The sequence below is a fragment of the Engystomops pustulosus genome, chromosome 8 (genome assembly GCF_040894005.1).
Source record: "Engystomops pustulosus chromosome 8, aEngPut4.maternal, whole genome shotgun sequence".
In the NCBI taxonomy this organism is placed as follows: Eukaryota; Metazoa; Chordata; class Amphibia; order Anura; family Leptodactylidae; genus Engystomops; species Engystomops pustulosus.
The window spans coordinates 61,207,381-61,226,142 of record NC_092418.1 but is presented as its reverse complement, the minus strand read 5'-3'; positions in this window follow the sequence as shown (position 1 = coordinate 61,226,142).

Below are 18,762 nucleotides of genomic sequence, written 5' to 3'. Positions count from 1 at the left end.
TTCAACTCTATTCGGCATGGAACAAAGCTCCACTCCCATGTCTGCCGAAGTGTTGGAACAGAGTCTCTCTCCCTCAGTTACTGGCTGAGACTCTCCTTGTTGGTGTGGAATTATGACCGGTGGAAGGTGATATGTTCTGCCTGGGAGGTTCAACTCTATTCGTCATGGAACAATGCTCCACTCCCATGTCTGCTGATGTGTTGGAGCAGAGTCTCTCTCCCTCAGTTACTGGCAGAGACTCTCCTTGTTGAAGGTGCCCCAGACTTCCAGGTGTGGAATTATGACCGGTGGAAGGTGATATGTTCTGCCTGGGAGGTTCAACTCTATTCGGCATGGAACAAAGCTCCACTCCCATGTCTGCCGATGTGTTGGAACAGAGTCTCTCTCCCTCAGTTACTGGCAGAGACTCTCCTTGTTGGTGTGGAATTATGACCGGTGGAAGGTGATATGTTCTGCCTGGGAGGTTCAACTCTATTCGGCATGGAACAATGCTCCACTCCCATGTCTCCTGATGTGTTGGAACAGAGTCTCTCTCCCTCAGTTACTGGCAGAGACTCTCCTTGTTGAAGGTGCCCCAGACTTCCAGGTGTGGAATTATGACCGGTGGAAGGTGATATGTTCTGCCTGGGAGGTTCAACTCTATTCGGCATGGAACAAAGCTCCACTCCCATGTCTGCCGATGTGTTGGAACAGAGTCTCTCTCCCTCAGTTACTGGCAGAGACTCTCCTTGTTGGTGTGGAATTATGACCGGTGGAAGGTGATATGTTCTGCCTGGGAGGTTCAACTCTATTCGGCATGGAACAATGCTCCACTCCCATGTCTCCTGATGTATTGGAACAGAGTCTCTCTCCCTCAGTTACTGGCAGAGACTCTCCTTGTTGAAGGTGCCCCAGACTTCCAGGTGTGGAATTATGACCGGTGGAAGGTGATATGTTCTGCCTGGGAGGTTCAACTCTATTCGGCATGGAACAAAGTTCCACTCCCATGTCTGCCGATGTGTTGGAACAGAGTCTCTCTCCCTCAGTTACTGGCAGAGACTCTCCTTGTTGGTGTGGAATTATGACCGGTGGAAGGTGATATGTTCTGCCTGGGAGGTTCAACTCTATTCGGCATGGAACAATGCTCCACTCCCATGTCTGCTGATGTGTTGGAACAGAGTCTCTCTCCCTCAGTTACTGGCAGAGACTCTCCTTGTTGAAGGTGCCCCAGACTTCCAGGTGTGGAATTATGACCGGTGGAAGGTGATATGTTCTGCCTGGGAGGTTCAACTCTATTCGGCATGGAACAAAGCTCCACTCCCATGTCTGCCAATGTGTTGGAACAGAGTCTCTCTCCCTCAGTTACTGGCAGAGACTCTCCTTGTTGAAGGTGCCCCAGACTTCCAGGTGTGGAATTATGACCGGTGGAAGGTGATATGTTCTGCCCGGGAGGTTCAACTCTATACGACATGGAACAAACCTCCACTCCCATGTCTGCCGATGTGTTGGAACAGAGTCTCTCTCCCTCAGTTACTGGCAGAGACTCTCCTTGTTGGTGTGGAATTATGACCGGTGGAAGGTGATATGTTCTGCCTGGGATGTTCAACTCTATTCGGCATGGAACAAAGCTCCACTCCCATGTCTGCTGATGTGTTGCAACCGAGTCTCTCTCCTTCAGTTACTGGCAGAGACTCTCCTTGTTGGTGTGGAATTATGACCGGTGGAAGGTGATATGTTCTGCCTGGGAGGTTCAACTCTATTCGGCATAGAACAAAGCTCCACTCCCATGTCTGCTGATGTGTTGGAACAGAGTCTCTCTCCCTCAGTTACTGTCAGAGTCTCTCCTTGTTGGTGTGGAAGTATGACCGGTGGAAGGTGATATTTTCTGCCTGGGAGGTTCAACTCTATTTGGCATGGAACAAAGCTCCACTCCCATGTCTGCCGATGTGTTTGAACAGAGTCTCTCTCCCTCAGTTACTGGCAGAGACTCTCCTTGTTGAAGGTGCCCCAGACTTCCAGGTGTGGAATTATGACCGGTGGATGGTGTTATGTTCTGCTTGGGAGGTTCAACTCTATACGGCATGGAACAAAGCTCCACTCCCATGTCTGCCGATGTGTTGGAACAGAGTCTTTCTCCCTCAGCTACTGGCAGAGACTCTCCTTGTTGAAGGTGCCCCAGACTTGCAGGTGTGGAATTATGACCGGTGGAAGGTGATATATTCTGCCTGGGAGGTTCAACTCTATTCGGCATGGAACAAAGCTCCACTCCCATGTCTGCCGATGTGTTGGAACAGAGTCTCTCTCACTCAGTTACTGGCAGAGACTCTCCTTGTTGAAGGTGCCCCAGACTTCCAGGTGTGGAATTATGACCGGTGGAAGGTGATATGTTCTGCCTGGGAGGTTCATCTCTATTCGGCATGGAACAAAGCTCCACTCCCATGTCTTCCGATGTGTTGGAACAGAGTCTCTCTCCCTCAGTTACTGGCAGAGACTCTCCTTGTTGTTGTGGAATTATGGCCGGCGGAAGGTGATATATTCTGCCTGGGAGGTTCAACTCTATTCAGCATGGAACAAAGCTCCACTCCCATGTCTGCCGATGTGTTGGAACAGAGTCTCTCTCCCTCAGTTACTGGCAGAGACTCTCCTTGTTGGTGTGGAATTATGACCGGTGGAAGGTGATATGTTCTGCCTGGGAGGTTCAACTCTATTCGGCACGGAACAAAGCTCCACTCCCATGTCTGCCGATGTGTTGGAACAGAGTCTCTCTCTCCCTCAGTTACTGGCAGAGACTCTCCTTGTTGAAGGTGCCCCAGACTTCCAGGTGTGGAATTATGACCGCTGGATGGTGATATGTTCTGCTTGGGAGGTTCAACTCTATACGGCATGGAACAAAGCTCCACTCCCATGTCTGCCGATGTGTTGGAACAGAGTCTCTCTCCCTCAGTTACTGGAAGACACTCTCCTTGTTAAAGGTGCCCCAGACTTCCAGGTGTGGAATTATGACTGGTGGAAGGTGATATGTTCTGCCTGGGAGGTTCAACTCTATTCGGCATGGAACAAAGCTCCACTCCCATGTCTGCCGATGTGTTGGAGCAGAGTCTCTCTCCCTCAGTTACTGGCAGAGACTCTCCTTGTTGAAGGTGCCCCACACTTCCAGGTGTTGAATTATGACCGGTGGAAGGTGATATGTTCTGCCTGGGAGGTTCAACTCTATTCGGCATGGAACAAAGCTCCACTCCCATGTCTGCCAATGTGTTGGAACAGAGTCTCTCTCCCTCAGTTACTAGTAGAGACTCTCCTTGTTGAAGGTGCCCCAGACTTCCAGGTGTGGAATTATGACCGGTGGAAGGTGATATTTTCTGCCTGAGAGGTTCAACTCTTTTCGGCATGGAACAAAGCTCCACTCCCATGTCTGCTGATGTGTTGCAACCGAGTCTCTCTCCCTCAGTTACTGGCAGAGACTCTCCTTGTTGTTGTGGAATTATGGCCGGCAGAAGGTGATATATTCTGCTTGGGAGGTTCAACTCTATTCGACTTGGAACAACGCTCCACTCCCATGTCTGCCGATGTGTTGGAACAGAGTCTCTCTCCCTCAGTTACTGGCAGAGACTCTCCTTGTTGGTGTGGAAGTATGACTGGTGGAAGGTGATATTTTCTGCCTGGGAGGTTCAACTCTATTCGGCATGGAACAACGCTCCACTCCCATGTCTGCTGATGTGTTGGAACAGAGTCTCTCTCCCTCAGTTACTGGCAGAGACTCTCCTTGTTGTTGTGGAATTATGGCCGGCAGAAGGTGATTTATTCTGCTTGGGAGGTTAAACTCTATTCGGCTTGGAACAAAGTTCCACTCCCATGTCTGCCGATGTGTTGGAACAGAGTCTCTCTCCCACAGTTACTGGCAGAGACTCTCCTTGTTGAAGGTGCCCCAGACTTCCAGGTGTGGAATTATGACCGGTGGAAGGTGATATATTCTGCCTGGGAGGTTCAACTCTATTCGGCATGGAACAAAGCTCCACTCCCATGTCTGCCGATGTGTTGGAACAGAGTCTCTCTCCCTCAGTTACTGGCAGAGACTCTCCTTGTTGAAGGTGCCCCAGACTTCCAGGTGTGGAATTATGACCGGTGGAAGGTGATATGTTCTGCCTGGGAGGTTCAACTCTATTCGGCATGGAACAAAGCTCCACTCCCATGTCTGCCGATGTGTTGGAACAGAGTCTCTCTCCCTCAGTTACTGGCAGAGACTCTCCTTGTTGTTGTGGAATTATGGCCGGCGGAAGGTGATATATTCTGCATGGGAGGTTCAACACTATTCGGCATGGAGAAAAAGCTCCACTCCCATGTCTGCTGATGTGTTGGAACAGAGTCTCTCTCCCTCATTTACTGGCATAGACTCTCCTTGTTGGTGTGGAATTATGCCCGGTGGAAGGTGATATGTTCTGCCTGGGAGGTTCAACTCTATTCGGCATGGAACAAAGCTCCACTCCCATGTCTGCCGATGTGTTGGAACAGAGTCTCTCTCCCTCAGTTACTGTCAGAGTCTCTCCTTGTTGGTGTGGAAGTATTACCGGTGGAAGGTGATATGTTCTGCCTGGGAGGTTCAACTCTATTCGGCATGAAACAAAGCTCCACTCCCATGTCTGCCGATGTGTTTGAACAGAGGCTCTCTCCCTAAGTTACTGGCAGAGTCTCTCCTTGTTGGTGTGGAAGTATGACCGGTGGAAGGTGATATTTTCTGCCTGGGAGGTTCAACTCTATTCGGTATGGAACAAAGCTCCTCTCCCATGTCTGCTGATGTGTTGGAACAGATTCTCTCTCCCTCAGTTACTGGCAGAGACTCTCCTTGTTGAAGGTGCTCCAGACTTCCAGTTGTGGAATTATGACCGGTGGAAGGTGATATGTTCTGCCTGGGAGGTTCAACTCTATTTGGCATGGAACAAAGCTCCACTCCCATTTCTGCTGATGTGTTGCAACCAAGTCTCTCTCCCTCAGTTACTGGCAGAGACTCTCCTTGTTGAAGGTGCCCCAGACTTCCAGGTGTGGAATTATGACCGGTGGCAGGTGATATGTTCTGCCTGGGAGGTTCAACTCTATTCGGCATGGTACAAAGCTCCACTCCCATGTCTGCCGATGTGTTGGAACAGAGTCTCTCTCCCTCAGTTACTGTCAGAGTCTCTCCTTGTTGGTGTGGAAGTATGACCGGTGGAAGGTGATATTTTCTGCCTGGGAGGTTCAACTCTATTCGGCATGTTACAAAGCTCCACTCCCATGTCTGCTGATGTGTTGCAACAGAGTCTCTCTCCCTCAGTTACTGGCAGAGACTCTCCTTGTTGAAGGTGCCCCAGACTTCCAGTTGTGGAATTATGACCGGTGGAAGGTGATATGTTCTGCCTGGGAGGTTCAACTCTATTCGGCATGGAACAAAGCTCCACTCCCATGTCTGCAGATGTGTTGGAACAGAGTCTCTCTCCCTCAGTTACTGGCAGAGACTCTCCTTGTTGGTGTGGAATTATGGCCGGTGGAAGGTGATATGTTCTGCCTGGGATGTTCAACTCTATTCGGCAAGGAACAAAGCTCCACTCCCATGTCTGCCGATATGTTGGAACAGAGTCTCTCCTTGTTGGTGTGGAATTATGACCTGTGGAAGTTGATATGTTCTGCCTGGGAGGTTCAACTCTATTCGTCATGGAACAAAGCTCCACTTCCATGTCTGCCGATGTGTTGGAACAGAGTCTCTCTCCCTCAGTTACTGGCAGAGACTCTCCTTGTTGAAGGTGCCCCAGACTTCCAGGTGTGGAATTATGACCGGTGTAAGGTGATATTTTCTGCCTTCTAGGTTCAACTCTATTGGGCATGGAACAAAGCTTCACTCCCATGTCTGCCGATGTGTTGGAACAGAGTCTCTCTCCCTTAGTTACTGGCAGAGACTCTCCTTGTTGGTGTGGAATTATGACCGGTGGAAGGTGATATGTTCTGCCTGGGAGGTTCAACTCTATTCGGCATGGAACAAAGCTCCACTCCCATGTCTGCAGATGTGTTGGAACAGAGTCTCTCTCCCTCAGTTACTGGCAGAGACTCTCCTTGTTGAAGGTGCCCCAGACTTCCAGGTGTGGAATTATGACCGGTGGAAGGTGATATGTTCTGCCTGGGAGGTTCAACTCTATTCGGCATGGAACAAAGCTCCACTCCCATGTCTGCCGATGTGTTGGAACAGAGTCTCTCTCCCTCAGTTAATGGCAGAGACTCTCCTTGTTGAAGGTGCCCCAGACTTCCAGGTGTGGAATTATGACCGGTGGAAGGTGATATGTACTGCCTGGGAGGTTCAACTCTATTCGGCATGGAACAAAGCTCCACTCCCATGTCTGCCGATGTGTTGGAACAGAGTCTCTCTCCCTCAGTTACTGGCAGAGTCTCTCCTTGTTGGTGTGGAATTATGACCGGTGGAAGGTGATATGTTCTGCCTGGGAGGTTCAACTCTATTCGGCATGGAACAAAGCTCCACTCCCATGTCTGCCGATGTGTTGGAACAGTCTCTCTCCCTCAGTTACTGGCAGAGACTCTCCTTGTTGAAGGTGCCCCAGACTTCTAGGTGTGGAATTATGACCGGTGGAAGGTGATATGTTCTGCCTGGGAGGTTCAACTCTATTCGGCATGGAACAAAGCTCCACTCCCATGTCTGCCGTTGTGTTGGAACAGTCTCTCTCCCTCAGTTACTGGCAGAGACTCTCCTTGTTGAAGGTGCCCCAGACTTCTAGGTGTGGAATTATGACCGGTGGAAGGTGATATGTTCTGCCTGGGAGGTTCAACTCTATAAGGCATGGAACAAAGCTCCACTCCCATGTCTGCCGATGTGTTGGAGCAGAGTCTCTCTCCCTCAGTTACTGGCAGATACTCTCCTTGTTGAAGGTGCCCCAGACTTCCAGGTGTGGAATTATGACCGGTGGAAGGTGATATGTTCTGCCTGGGAGGTTCAACTCTATTCGGCATGGAACAAAGCTCCACTCCCATGTCTGCCAATGTGTTGGAACAGAGTCTCTCTCCCTCAGTTACTGGTAGAGACTCTCCTTGTTGAAGGTGCCCCAGACTTCCAGGTGTGGAATTATGACCGGTGGAAGGTGAAATTTTCTGCCTGAGAGGTTCAACTCTTTTCGGCATGGAACAAAGCTCCACTCCCATGTCTGCTGATGTGTTGCAACCGAGTCTCTCTCCCTCAGTTACTGGCAGAGACTCTCCTTGTTGTTGTGGAAGTATGACCGGTGGAAGGTGATATGTTCTGCCTGGGAGGTTCAACTCTATAAGTCATGGAACAAAGCGCCACTCCCATGTCTGCCGATGTGTTGGAACAGAGTCTCTCCTTTTTGGTGTGGAAGTATGACTGGTGGAAGGTGATATTTTCTGCCTGGGAGGTTCAACTCTATTCGGCATGGAACAAAGCTCCACTCCCATGTCTGCTGATGTGTTGGAACAGAGTCTCTCTCCCTCAGTTACTGGCAGAGACTCTCCTTGTTGGTGTGGAAGTATGACCGGTGGAAGGTGATATGTTCTGCCTGGGAGGTTCAACTCTATAAGTCATGGAACAAAGCGCCACTCCCATGTCTGCCGATGTGTTGGAACAGAGTCTCTCTCCCACAGTTACTGGCAGAGACTCTCCTTGTTGAAGGTGCCCCAGACTTCCAGGTGTGGAATTATGACCGGTGGAAGGTGATATGGTCTGCCTGGGAGGTTCAACTCTATTCGGCATGGAACAAAGCTCCACTCCCATGTCTGCTGATGTGTTGGAACAGAGTCTCTCTCCCTCAGTTACTGGCAGAGACTCTCCTTGTTGTGGTGGAATTATGGCCGGCGGAAGGTGATATATTCTGCATGGGAGGTTCAACACTATTCGGCATGGAACAAAGCTCCACTCCCATGTCTGCTGATGTGTTGGAACAGATTCTCTCTCCCTCAGTTACTGGCAGAGACTCTCCTTGTTGGTGTGGAAGTATGACCGGTGGAAGGTGATATGTTCTGCCTGGGAGGTTCAACTCCATTCGGCATGGAGCAAAGCTCCACTCCCATGTCTGCCGATGTGTTGGAACAGAGTCTCTCTCCCTCATTTACTGGCAGAGACTCTCCTTGTTGGTGTGGAATTATGACCGGTGGAAGGTGATATGTTTTGCCTGGGAGGTTCAACTCTATTCGGCATGGAACAAAGCTCCACTCCCATGTCTGCTGATGTGTTGGAACAGAGTCTCTCTCCCTCATTTACTGGCAGAGACTCTCCTTGTTGGTGTGGAATTATGACCGGTGGAAGGTGATATGGTCTGCCTGGGAGGTTCAACTCTATTCGGCATGGAACAAAGCTCCACTCCCATGTCTGCTGATGTGTTGGAACAGAGTCTCTCTCCCTCAGTTACTGGCAGAGACTCTCCTTGTTGGTGTGGAATTATGACCGGTGGAAGGTGATATGTTCTGCCTGGGAGGTTCAACTTTATTTGGCATGGAACAAAGCTCCACTCCCATGTCTGCAGATGTTTTGGAACAGAGTCTCTCTCCCTCAGTTACTGTCAGAGTCTCTCCTTGTTGGTGTGGAAGTATGACCAGTGGAAGGTGATATGTTCTGCCTGGGAGGTTCAACTCCATTCGGCATGGAACAAAGCTCCACTCCCATGTCTGCCGATGTGTTGGAACAGAGTCTCTCTCCCTCAGTTACTGGCAGAGACTCTCCTTGTTGGTGTGGAATTATGGCCGGCGGAAGGTGATATATTCTGCCTGGGAGGTTCAACACTATTCGGCATGGAACAAAGCTCCACTCCCATGTCTGCTGATGTGTTGGAACAGAGTCTCTCTCCCTCAGTTACTGGCAGAGACTCTCCTTGTTGGTGTGGAAGTATGACCGGTGGAAGGTGATATGTTCTGCCTGGGAGGTTCAACTCCATTCGGCATGGAGCAAAGCTCCACTCCCATGTCTGCCGATGTGTTTGAACAGAGTCTCTCTCCCTCATTTACTGGCAGAGACTCTCCTTGTTGGTATGGAATTATGACCGGTGGAAGGTGATATGTTCTGCCTGGGAGGTTCAACTCTATTCGGCATGGAACAAAGCTCCACTCCCATGTCTGCTGATGTGTTGGAACAGAGTCTCTCTCCCTCAGTTACTGTCAGAGTCTCTCCTTGTTGGTGTGGAAGTATTACCGGTGGAAGGTGATATGTTCTGCCTGGGAGGTTCAACTCTATTCGGCATGGAACAAAGCTCCACTCCCATGTCTGCCGATGTGTTTGAACAGAGTCTCTCTCCCTCAGTTACTGGCAGAGACTCTCCTTGTTGAAGGTGCTCCAGACTTCCAGGTGTGGAATTATGACCGGTGGAAGGTGATATGTTCTGCCTGGGAGGTTCAACTCTATTTGGCATGGAACAAAGCTCCACTCCCATTTCTGCTGATGTGTTGCAACCAAGTCTCTCTCCCTCAGTTACTGGCAGAGACTCTCCTTGTTGAAGGTGCCCCAGACTTCCAGGTGTGGAATTATGACCGGTGGAAGGTGATATGTTCTGCCTGGGAGGTTCCACTCTATTCGGCATGGTACAAAGCTCCACTCCCATGTCTGCCGATGTGTTGGAACAGAGTCTCTCTCCCTCAGTTACTGTCAGAGTCTCTCCTTGTTGGTGTGGAAGTATGACCGGTGGAAGGTGATATTTTCTGCCTGGGAGGTTCAACTCTATTCGGCATGTAACAAAGCTCCACTCCCATGTCTGCTGATATTTTGCAACAGAGTCTCTCTCCCTCAGTTACTGGCAGAGACTCTCCTTGTTGTTGTGGAATTATGGCCGGCGGAAGGTGATATATTCTGCTTGGGAGGTTCAACTCTATTCGGCTTGGAACAAAGCTCCACTCCCATGTCTGCCGATGTGTTGGAACAGAGTCTCTCTCCCTCAGTTACTGGCAGAGACTCTCCTTGTTGGTGTGGATTATGACTGGTGGAAGGTGATATTTTCTGCCTGGGAGGTTCAACTCTATTCGGCATGGAACAAAGCTCCACTCCCATGTCTGCTGATGTGTTGGAACAGAGTCTCTCTCCCACAGTTACTGGCAGAGACTCTCCTTGTTGAAGGTGCCCCAGACTTCCAGGTGTGGAATTATGACCGGTGGAAGGTGATATGTTCTGCCTGGGAGGTTCCACTCTATTCGGCATGGTACAAAGCTCCACTCCCATGTCTGCCGATGTGTTGGAACAGAGTCTCTCTCCCTCAGTTACTGTCAGAGTCTCTCCTTGTTGGTGTGGAAGTATGACCGGTGGAAGGTGATATTTTCTGCCTGGGAGCTTCAACTCTATTCGGCATGTAACAAAGCTCCACTCCCATGTCTGCTGATGTGTTGCAACAGAGTCTCTCTCCCTCAGTTACTGGCAGAGACTCTCCTTGTTGTTGTGGAATTATGGCCGGCGGAAGGTGATATATTCTGCTTGGGAGGTTCAACTCTATTCGGCTTGGAACAAAGCTCCACTCCCATGTCTGCCGATGTGTTGGAACAGAGTCTCTCTCCCTCAGTTACTGGCAGAGACTCTCCTTGTTGGTGTGGATTATGACTGGTGGAAGGTGATATTTTCTGCCTGGGAGGTTCAACTCTATTCGGCATGTAACAAAGCTCCACTCCCATGTCTGCTGATGTGTTGCAACAAAGTCTCTCTCCCTCAGTTACTGGCAGAGACTCTCCTTGTTGTTGTGGAATTATGGACGGCGGAAGGTGATATATTCTGCTTGGGAGGTTCAACTCTATTCGGCTTGGAACAAAGCTCCACTCCCATGTCTGCCGATGTGTTGGAACAGAGTCTCTCTCCCTCAGTTACTGGCAGAGACTCTCCTTGTTGGTGTGGATTATGACTGGTGGAAGGTGATATGTTCTGCCTGGGAGGTTCAACTCTATAAGTCATGGAACAAAGCTCCACTCCCATGTCTGCCGATGTGTTGGAACAGAGTCTCTCTCCCACAGTTACTGGCAGAGACTCTCCTTGTTGAAGGTGCCCCAGACTTCCAGGTGTGGAATTATGACCGGTGGAAGGTGATATATTCTGCCTGGGAGGTTCAACTCTATTCGGCATGGAACAAAGCTCCACTCCCATGTCTGCCGATGTGTTGGAACAGAGTCTCTCTCCCTCAGTTACTGGCAGAGACTCTCCTTGTTGTTGTGGAATTATGGCCGGCTGAAGGTGATATATTCTGCCTGGGAGGTTCAACACTATTCGGCATGGAACAAAGCTCCACTCCCATGTCTGCTGATGTGTTGGAACAGAGTCTCTCTCCCTCAGTTACTGGCAGAGACTCTCCTTGTTGGTGTGGAATTATGACCGGTGGAAGGTGATATGTTCTGCCTGGGTGGTTCAACTCTATTCGGCATGGAGCAAAGCTCCACTCCCATGTCTGCCGATGTGTTGGAACAGAGTCTCTCTCCCTCAGTTACTGGCAGAGACTCTCCTTGTTGTTGTGGAATTATGGACGGCGGAAGGTGATATATTCTGCTTGGGAGGTTCAACTCTATTCGGCTTGGAACAAAGCTCCACTCCCATGTCTGCCGATGTGTTGGAACAGAGTCTCTCTCCCTCAGTTACTGGCAGAGACTCTCCTTGTTGGTGTGGATTATGACTGGTGGAAGGTGATATGTTCTGCCTGGGAGGTTCAACTCTATAAGTCATGGAACAAAGCTCCACTCCCATGTCTGCCGATGTGTTGGAACAGAGTCTCTCTCCCACAGTTACTGGCAGAGACTCTCCTTGTTGAAGGTGCCCCAGACTTCCAGGTGTGGAATTATGACCGGTGGAAGGTGATATATTCTGCCTGGGAGGTTCAACTCTATTCGGCATGGAACAAAGCTCCACTCCCATGTCTGCCGATGTGTTGGAACAGAGTCTCTCTCCCTCAGTTACTGGCAGAGACTCTCCTTGTTGTTGTGGAATTATGGCCGGCTGAAGGTGATATATTCTGCCTGGGAGGTTCAACACTATTCGGCATGGAACAAAGCTCCACTCCCATGTCTGCTGATGTGTTGGAACAGAGTCTCTCTCCCTCAGTTACTGGCAGAGACTCTCCTTGTTGGTGTGGAATTATGACCGGTGGAAGGTGATATGTTCTGCCTGGGTGGTTCAACTCTATTCGGCATGGAGCAAAGCTCCACTCCCATGTCTGCCGATGTGTTGGAACAGAGTCTCTCTCCCTCAGTTACTGGCAGAGACTCTCCTTGTTGAAGGTGCCCCAGACTTCCAGGTGTGGAATTATGACCGGTGGAAGGTGATATGTTTTGCCTGGGAGGTTCAACTCTATTCGGCAGGGAACAAAGCTCCACTCCCATGTCTGCAGATGTGTTGGAACAGAGTCTCTCTCCCTCAGTTACTGGCAGAGACTCTCCTTGTTGGTGTGGAAGTATGACCGGTGGAAGGTGATATTTTCTGCCTGGGAGGTTCAACTTTATTCGGCATGGAACAAAGCTCCACTTCCATGTCTGCTGATGTGTTGCAACAGAGTCTCTCTCCCTCAGTTACTGGCAGAGACTCTCCTTGTTGGTGTGGAATTATGACCGGTGGAAGGTGATATGTTCTGCCTGGGAGGTTCAACTCTATTCGGCATGGAACAAAGCTCCACTCCCATGTCTGCTGATGTGTTGCAACAGAGTCTCTCTCCCTCAGTTTCTGGCAGAGACTCTCCTTGTTGGTGTGGAATTATGACCGGGGGTAGGTGATATGTTCTGCCTGGGAGGTTCAACTCTATTCGTCATGGAACAAAGCTCCACTACCATGTCTGCCGATGTGTTGGAACAGAGTCTCTCTCCCTCAGTTACTGTCAGAGTCTCTCCTTGTTGGTATGGAAGTATGACCGGTGGAAGGTGATATGTTCTGCCTGGGAGGTTCAACTCTATTCGGCATGGAGCAAAGCTCCACTCCCATGTCTGCTGATGTGTTGGAACAGAGTCTCTCTCCCTCAGTTACTGGCAGAGACTCTCCTTGTTGGTGTGGAAGTATGACCGGTGGAAGGCGATATGTTGTGCCTGGGAGGTTCAACTCTCTTCGGCATAGAACAAAGCTCCACTCCCATGTCTGCCGATGTGTTGCAACAAAGTCTCTCTCCCTCAGTTACTGGCAGAAACTCTCCTTGTTGGTGTGGAAGTATGACCGGTGAAAGGTGATATGTTCTGCCTGGGAGGTTCAGCTCTATTCGGCATGGAACAAAGCTCCACTCCCATGTCTGCCGATGTGTTGGAACAGAGTCTCTCTCCCTCAGTTACTGGCAGAGACTCTCCTTGTTGGTGTAGAATTATGACTGGTGGAAGGTGATATGTTCTGCCTGGGAGGTTCAACTCTATTCGGCATGGAACAAAGCTCCACTCCCATGTCTGCAGATTTGTTGGAACAGAGTCTCTCCTTGTTGGTGTGGAATTATGACCGGTGGAAGGTGATATGTTCTGCCTGGGAGGTTCAACTCTATTCGGCATGGAACAAAGCTCCACTCCCATGTCTGCTGATGTGTTGGAACAGAGTCTCTCTCCCTCAGTTACTGTCAGAGTCTCTCCTTGTTGGTGTGGAAGTATGACCAGTGGAAGGTGATATGTTCTGCCTGGGAGGTTCAACTCCATTCGGCATGGAACAAAGCTCCACTCCCATGTCTGCCGATGTGTTGGAACAGAGTCTCTCTCCCACATTTACTGGCAGAGACTCTCCTTGTTGGTGTGGAATTATGACCGGTGGAAGGTGATATGTTCTGCCTTGGAGGTTCAACTCTATTCGGCATGGAACAAAGCTCCACTCCCATGTCTGCCGATGTGTTGGAACAGAGTCTCTCTCCCTCAGTTACTGGCAGAGACTCTCCTTGTTGAAGGTGCCCCAGACTTCCAGGTGTGGAGTTATGACCGGTGGAAGGTGATATGTTCTGCCTGGGAGGTTCAACTCTATTCGGCATGGAACAAAGCTCCACTCCCATGTCTGCCGATGTGTTGGAACAGAGTCTCTCTCCCTCAGTTACTGGCAGAGACTCTCCTTGTTGGTGTTGAATTATGACCGGTGGAAGGTGATATGTTCTGCCTGGGAGGTTCAACTCTATTCAACATGGAACAAAGCTCCACTCCCATGTCTGCCGATGTGTTGGAACAGAGTCTCTCTCCCTCAGTTTCTGGCAGAGACTCTCCTTGTTGGTGTGGAATTATGACCGGTGGAAGGTGATATGTTCTGCCTGGGAGGTTCAACTCCATTCGGCATGGAACAAAGCTCCACTCCCATGTCTGCCGATGTGTTGGAACAGAGTCTCTCTCCCACATTTACTGGCAGAGACTCTCCTTGTTGGTGTGGAATTATGACCGGTGGAAGGTGATATGTTCTGCCTGGGAGGTTCAACTCTATTCGGCATGGAACAAAGCTCCACTCCCATGTCTGCTGATGTGTTGCAACAGAGTCTCTCTCCCTCAGTTACTGGCAGAGACTCTCCTTGTTGGTGTGGAATTATGACTGGTGGAAGGTGATATGTTCTGCCTGGGAGGTTCAACTCTATTCGGCATGGAACAAAGCTCCACTCCCATGTCTGCCGATGTGTTGGAACAGAGTCTCTCTCCCTCAGTTACTGGCAGAGACTCTCCTTGCTGAAGGTGCCCCAGACTTCCAGGTGTGGAATTATGACCGGTGGAAGGTGATATGTTCTGCATGGGAGGTTCAACTCTATTCGGCATGGAACAAAGCTCCTCTCCCATGTCTGCCGATGTGTTGGAACAGAGTCTCTCTCCCTCAGTTACTGGCAGAGACTCCTTGTTGGTGTGGAATTATGACTGGTGGAAGGTGATATGTTCTGCCTGGGAGGTTCAACTCTATTCGGCATGGAACAAAGCTCCACTCCCATGTCTGCAGATTTGTTGAAACAGAGTCTCTCTCCCTCAGTTACTGGCAGAGTCTCTCCTTGTTGGTGTGGAAGTATGACTGGTGGAAGGTGATATTTTCTGCTTGGGAGGTTCAAGTCTATTCGGCATGGAACAAAGCTCCACTCCCATGTCTGCCGTTGTGTTGGAACAGTCTCTCTCCCTCAGTTACTGGCAGAGACTCTCCTTGTTGAAGGTGCTCCAGACTTCCAGGTGTGGAATTATGACCGGTGGAAGGTGATATATTCTGCCTGGGAGGTTCAACTCTATTCGGCATGGAACAAAGCTCCACTCCCATGTCTGCCGATGTGTTGGAACAGAGTCTCTCTCCCTCAGTTACTGGCAGAGACTCTCCTTGTTGGTGTGGAAGTATGACCGGTGGAAGGCGATATGTTCTGCCTGGGAGGTTCAACTCTCTTCGGCATAGAACAAAGCTCCACTCCCATGTCTGCCGATGTGTTGCAACAAAGTCTCTCTCCCTCAGTTACTGGCAGAAACTCTCCTTGTTGGTGTGGAAGTATGACCGGTGAAAGGTGATATGTTCTGCCTGGGAGGTTCAACTCTATTCGGCATGGAACAAAGCTCCACTCCCATGTCTGCCGATGTGTTGGAACAGAGTCTCTCTCCCTCAGTTACTGGCAGAGACTCTCCTTGTTGAAGGTGCCCCAGACTTCCCGGTGTGGAATTATGACCGGTGGAAGGTGATATGTTCTGCCTGGGAGGTTCAACTCCATTCGTCATGGAACAAAGCTCCACTCCCATGTCTGCCGATGTGTTTGAACAGAGTCTCTCTCCCTCAGTTACTGGCAGAGACTCTCCTTGTTGGTGTAGAATTATGACTGGTGGAAGGTGATATGTTCTGCCTCGGAGGTTCAACTCTATTCGGCATGGAACAAAGCTCCACTCCCATGTCTGCAGATTTGTTGGAACAGAGTCTCTCCTTGTTGGTGTGGAATTATGACCGGTGGAAGGTGATATGTTCTGCCTGGGAGGTTCAACTCTATTCGGCATGGAACAAAGCTCCACTCCCATGTCTGCTGATGTGTTGGAACAGAGTCTCTCTCCCTCAGTTACTGTCAGAGTCTCTCCTTGTTGGTGTGGAAGTATGACCAGTGGAAGGTGATATGTTCTGCCTGGGAGGTTCAACTCCATTCGGCATGGAACAAAGCTCCACTCCCATGTCTGCCGATGTGTTGGAACAGAGTCTCTCTCCCACATTTACTGGCAGAGACTCTCCTTGTTGGTGTGGAATTATGACCGGTGGAAGGTGATATGTTCTGCCTGGGAGGTTCAACTCTATTCGGCATGGAACAAAGCTCCACTCCCATGTCTGCCGATGTGTTGGAACAGAGTCTCTCTCCCTCAGTTACTGGCAGAGACTCTCCTTGTTGAAGGTGCCCCAGACTTCCAGGTGTGGAGTTATGACCGGTGGAAGGTGATATGTTCTGCCTGGGAGGTTCAACTCTATTCGGCATGGAACAAAGCTCCACTCCCATGTCTGCCGATGTGTTGGAACAGAGTCTCTCTCCCTCAGTTACTGGCAGAGACTCTCCTTGTTGGTGTTGAATTATGACCGGTGGAAGGTGATATGTTCTGCCTGGGAGGTTCAACTCTATTCAACATGGAACAAAGCTCCACTCCCATGTCTGCCGATGTGTTGGAACAGAGTCTCTCTCCCTCAGTTACTGTCAGAGTCTTTCCTTGTTGGTGTGGAAGTATGTACGGTGGAAGGTGATATGTTCTGCCTGGGAGGTTCAACTCTTTTCGGCATGGAACAAAGCTCCACTCCCATGTCTGCAGATTTGTTGGAACAGAGTCTCTCTCCCTCAGTTACTGGCAGAGACTCTCCTTGTTGGTGTGGAATTATGACCGGTGGAAGGTGATATGTTCTGCCTGGGAGGTTCAACTCTATTCGGCATGGAACAAAGCTCCACTCCCATGTCTGCTGATGTGTTGCAACAGAGTCTCTCTCCCTCAGTTACTGGCAGAGACTCTCCTTGTTGGTGTGGAATTATGACTGGTGGAAGGTTATATGTTCTGCCTGGGAGGTTCAACTCTATTCGGCATGGAACAAAGCTCCACTCCCATGTCTGCCGATGTGTTGGAACAGAGTCTCTCTCCCTCAGTTACTGGCAGAGACTCTCCTTGTTGAAGGTGCCCCAGACTTCCAGGTGTGGAATTATGACCGGTGGAAGGTGATATGTTCTGCATGGGAGGTTCAACTCTATTCGGCATGGAACAAAGCTCCTCTCCCATGTCTGCCGATGTGTTGGAACAGAGTCTCTCTCCCTCAGTTACTCGCAGAGACTCCTTGTTGGTGTGGAATTATGACTGGTGGAAGGTGATATGTTCTGCCTGGGAGGTTCAACTCTATTCGGCATGGAACAAAGCTCCACTCCCATGTCTGCAGATTTGTTGAAACAGAGTCTCTCTCCCTCAGTTACTGGCAGAGTCTCTCCTTGTTGGTGTGGAAGTATGACTGGTGGAAGGTGATATTTTCTGCCTGGGAGGTTCAACTCTATTCGGCATGGAACAAAGCTCCACTCCCATGTCTGCCGATGTGTTGGAACAGAGTCTCTCTCCCTCAGTTACTGGCAGAGAATCTCCTAGTAAATGTGGAAGTATGACCGGCGGAAAGTGATATGTTCTGCCTGGGAGGTTCAAGTCTATTCGGCATGGAACAAAGCTCCACTCCCATGTCTGCCGATGTGTTGGAACAGAGTCTCTCTCCCTCAGTTACTGGCAGAGACTCTCCTTGTTGAAGGTGCTCCAGACTTCCAGGTGTGGAATTATGACCGGTGGAAGGCGATATGTTCTGCCTGGGAGGTTCAACTCTATTCGGCATGGAACAAAGCTCCACTCCCATGTCTGCCGATGTGTTGGAACAGAGTCTCTCTCCCTCAGTTACTGGCAGAGACTCTCCTTGTTGAAGGTGCCCCAGACTTCCAGGTGTGGAGTTATGACCGGTGGAAGGTGATATGTTCTGCCTGGGAGGTTCAACTCTATTCGGCATGGAACAAAGCTCCACTCCCATGTCTGCCGATGTGTTGAAACAGAGTCTCTCTCCCTCAGTTACTGGCAGAGACTCTCCTTGTTGGTGTGGAATTATGACTGGTGGAAGGTGATATGTTCTGCCTGGGAGGTTCAACTCTATTCGGCATGGAACAAAGCTCCACTCCCATGTCTGCCGATGTGCTGGAACAGAGTCTCTCTCCCTCAGTTACTGGCAGAGACTCTCCTTGTTGAAGGTGCCCCAGACTTCCAGGTGTGGAATTATGACCGGTGGAAGGTGATATGTTCTGCATGGGAGGTTCAACTCTATTCGGCATGGAACAAAGCTCCTCTCCCATGTCTGCCGATGTGTTGGAACAGAGTCTCTCTCCCTCAGTTACTGGCAGAGACTCCTTGTTGGTGTGGAATTATGACTGGTGGAAGGTGATATGTTCTGCCTGGGAGGTTCAACTCTATTCGGCATGGAACAAAGCTCCACTCCCATGTCTGCAGATTTGTTGAAACAGAGTCTCTCTCCCTCAGTTACTGGCAGAGTCTCTCCTTGTTGGTGTGGAAGTATGACTGGTGGAAGGTGATATTTTCTGCTTGGGAGGTTCAAGTCTATTCGGCATGGAACAAAGCTCCACTCCCATGTCTGCCGTTGTGTTGGAACAGTCTCTCTCCCTCAGTTACTGGCAGAGACTCTCCTTGTTGAAGGTGCTCCAGACTTCCAGGTGTGGAATTATGACCGGTGGAAGGCGATATGTTCTGCCTGGGAGGTTCAACTCTATTCGGCATGGAACAAAGCTCCACTCCCATGTCTGCCGATGTGTTGGAACAGAGTCTCTCTCCCTCAGTTACTGGCAGAGACTCTCCTTGTTGTTGTGGAATTATGGCCGGCGGAAGGTGATATATTCTGCCTGGGAGGTGCAA